This window comes from Echinops telfairi, unplaced genomic scaffold, assembly GCF_000313985.2.
Source record: "Echinops telfairi isolate 266 unplaced genomic scaffold, ASM31398v2 ScPeMD7_1;HRSCAF=3_0, whole genome shotgun sequence".
NCBI lineage: Eukaryota > Metazoa > Chordata > Mammalia > Afrosoricida > Tenrecidae > Echinops > Echinops telfairi.
Window position 1 is genome coordinate 9,644,820 of NW_022103896.1, and position 3,771 is coordinate 9,648,590.

General features: G+C 50.5%; 1 protein-coding gene across 3 annotated transcripts in view; it reads left to right on the forward strand.

The window, feature by feature from the left end:
• The window catches only part of ADCY8 (adenylate cyclase 8), a 194,333-nt gene that overhangs the window by 184,401 nt on the left and 6,161 nt on the right, over positions 1-3,771 (forward strand). The gene's annotated exons all lie outside the window — the stretch shown is intronic.

The following is a 3,771-nucleotide window of genomic DNA, read 5'->3' on the forward strand; positions in this document are numbered from 1 at the left end:
ACCAGCAGCATCTACATCCATATTCACATACACTCACACACGCACTCACACCGTCTCACTCTCTCTCTCTCTCACATACACACACATTCTACACACTCCCATGTGTACTCACAGTCTCACACACACTCATACTCACATCTGCTTTCATACACACCCTCCTTCACCTTCGACACATGTGTTCACACACAAGCATTGACACTCACACACACCACCCTTTGTACAAACTTGGTGATGTCTTCTTTAAACGAATGTGATAAAAACTCAAACACTATCTGGGTTCTGACTCATAGCGACCCTGCAGGACCAGGTAGAGTTTCTGAGACCATCACTCTTTATAAAGACTAGAAAGTGATGTCTTTCTCCTGAGGAGTGGCTGGTGTTTCAAACTGCTGACCTTTTGGTTAGCAGATCAATGCATAGCCCACTACTCTACAGGGCTCCTTTAGGGAATGCAAGAGCTGTGCTTATTTCAGAGGCTTCACAGAAACAGACCCTCTCTCCAGAGCAGGTCACACTCGGCAGCTGGCACCAGTGGGTGCTCCATAACACCGGTGACTGGCCCGGGGGGTGAGCTCGGAGAGAAAATGCTAAACGAGTCTGGGCGCCATCCCCATGTGAGCTGAGACCCTCTCTCTGGAGCGCAGCCTGCCAGCAGACTGGCGCCGCCCTGACAACACTGTTGCTGGGTCTCTTTCAGTTGCTCGGCGAAGACCGGTTTCAAGACATCGAAAAAATCAAGACCATTGGCAGCACCTACATGGCCGTGTCGGGCCTGTCACCTGAGAAGCAGGTAAAGCACTGTATGGGCTCACCACACCTACGGCAGGAGCCGCCCTCTTGGGGGGCTGCAGGCAGAGGGCCTCTACCACCGGGGGAGTGGGGAGCGATGAGGGGAAGTCTGAGGAGCTGGACATAGGTGCATTCTAATGATCATTTGCTTACGAGGTCGGAAGTGCCACCTTCTTTAAGACTGAGCAGCTTCTGGACTTCACGCTGAGCCTCAGGGCTCACTTGATGAACAAAACCAGGGCGGAGAAATGCCCTGTGGATGAGTCCATTGTTGTTGTTGATGTTGTGAGGTGCCGTTGAGTGGGTTCCCACCCATCGCCACCCCGTGCCCAACAGCAGGAAACACCGCCTGGTCCTGCACCACCCTCACCATTGTGCCTGTGCCTGGGCCCATTGATGCAGCCACCGGGCCAATCCGTCTTGTTGAGGGCCTTCCACTTTCCCAAGCCCAATGTCCTTCTCCAGCGGCCGTTCTCTTCCGACACGCTGTCCAAAGTATGAGAGCAAGGTTTGCCATCCTCGCCTCGAGGGAGCGTTCTGGCTGTACTTCTTCCCAGACAGGTTTGTTTGTTCCTTGGGCAGTCCATGGTACTTTCGATATTCTTCGCCAACACCAAAATTCATGGCTGTTTATCAATGCCTGATTACCACCACCACTCGGCGCCATCAAGCCGATGCCAGCTCGTAAGTGCCCAATAGGACAGGCTCGAACTGCCCCTGTGAGTTTCCAAGGCTTCATGGAAGCAGAAAGCCCTGGCCTTTTCCCAAAATGCCTGATAGTCACTCCTTTTCTTCTTCTTCCTTTCTATTTCTCCTCCAAAGGTCCAATCAGCCAACCAACTTACTGCCATTGAGTCATTCTGGACTCCTAAGAACCCTTTATGGAGTTTCCGGGGTCATTTATCTTTACGGGAGCAGACAGCCACCTCTTTCTCCTGTGGAGCCACTGTGGGTTTGAACTGTCGACCTTGTGGTTAGCAGTTAAGCGCACATTTAACCCGCAGTCCTTCTAGGACTCATTAAAAAACCCAAAAGTGCTCTGAAAGTAACTTCCTACATTTAAACCTAGTGGTGTGGTTCGTATGACTGGCCCTCTATAGTCAAGTTGGGCTGCCCAAATCAGCCCCTGCCTGCTTTTGTAAAATTAAATCACATAGGAGCACAATGACACCTGTTCATTCATATTGTGTCTGTGGCTCATTTCAGGAGCCGGGATGGCATAGTTGTTAAGTAATGGACTGAAAGCCACAAGGTCAGCAGTTCAAACCCACTGGCTGCCCTTGTGGGAGCTGAGTCAGTCTGCTCTTTAAAAGACTTATACCTTTGAAAACCCCACGGAACAGCTCTGCTTTGACTGATAGCATCACTGTGAGCTGGAATTGATTCACTGCAGTGGGTTTGGGTTACGGGCATGATCCGCTTGGAGTTGCAATGGCCGTGTAGAAGGACCTTTGGTGGGACAGTGGGCTATGCAGTGAGCCGCTCACCCCAGGGTCAGCAGTTGGATCCCAAGAGCTGTTCCACGGGTGAAAGAGGAGGCTTTCTAATCCTGAAAAGATCTCAAGTCTCAGAAACCCAAAGGGGCAGTTCTGCTCTGCCCTCTAGGGTTGCTGTAAGCGGTCAGGACAAGAACTGTCTAGCCCACACAGCCTGAAGTACTGCAAAGCTGACTCGTTACTGAAAACGCATAGAGGCCCGGGCTCTTTCACACTCCCACGCTGCTTTGTTTCCTGTGTGGTCGACGAGTGGGCGTGTGTCCAGGGTGCAGATGAGGAAACTGAGGCTTCGAGAGGCACTAAGACTTGCTCAGGTTTTGTCCCTTGGTGCATACCTGCACTTCCCTCAAATGTCTCAACAGCCAATGTCTGTGTGTCCATCTGGGGCGGACACTGGGGGTGCACTTCAGAATGGACATGATTCCTAGACTAGAAATGCCGCCTCTGCAGACACAGATATGCACGTACCGGAACACACACACCCGTGGCCGCACTTGGGGATCCAGAATGTGTTAACCTCTGTGCCTTAGTGTGGTTGTGGGGAGAGTGATAGAATTACCCACACAGCCCCACTGTGTTAGACAGGGTTCTCTAGAGAAACAAAACCAGGACACTTACGATTTTTGATAGATAGATGATAGATAGATAGATAGATAGATAGATAGATAGATAGATAGATAGATAGATACAACACAAAGAAATAAACAGCTAATTAGTCCACAGAGAAGTACAGAGGGATCAGTGCAACTCACTTCCATGAGATAGTTAATACACTGGCAGTCTTTCAACTCACGAGGGCTGCTGGGTGCAAGTCAAGGAAGCAGAAAGCTGAGTCTTCTGTACAGCAACACAGGCAGCCCAGCCACAGGCAGCAAACAGCAGGGCGGGTCACCAACAGTCAGCCAGATGACAGGGTCCTACAGTCTCAGCTCAAGTGATGTACACACCAGCAGTGTGGTGAAGCAGGTCTCGAAGGAACCTCAAACTATAGTGACATGGTCCACAGGCTGGGTGTCTCACAGGTAGTGTAGCTCGCAAGTTGAGGCAGAGAACTAGCTAAGGCAGCCGCACACTGTTCCGATCATCAGAGAGCAAGAGACATGAAAGGCGAGGCTCACCAAGCCATTTGTCTCTTTGCCCTTCAGTTAAACTGCAGCCTTATTAATCCCACAGGTGTTTATTGTCCAGGTTGGCACAATAAACCTACAGATCACATCCACCTCCTAAGCCAGTGGTTATCAACCTTCCTAATGCCACAACCTTTTAATACAGTTCCTTATGTTGTGGTGACCCCAACCATAAAATTATTGGCATTGCTAATTCATAACTGTAATTTTGCTACTGTTATGAATCGGGCAACCCCTGTGAAAGGATCATTCAACCCCCAAAGGAGTCATGACCCACAGGTTGAGAACCATTAATCCAAGCAAACCCCGTGTTCCCCCAGCTTCCTGGGATGCTGGTGGCGTGAGTCTGCCATGGCTCA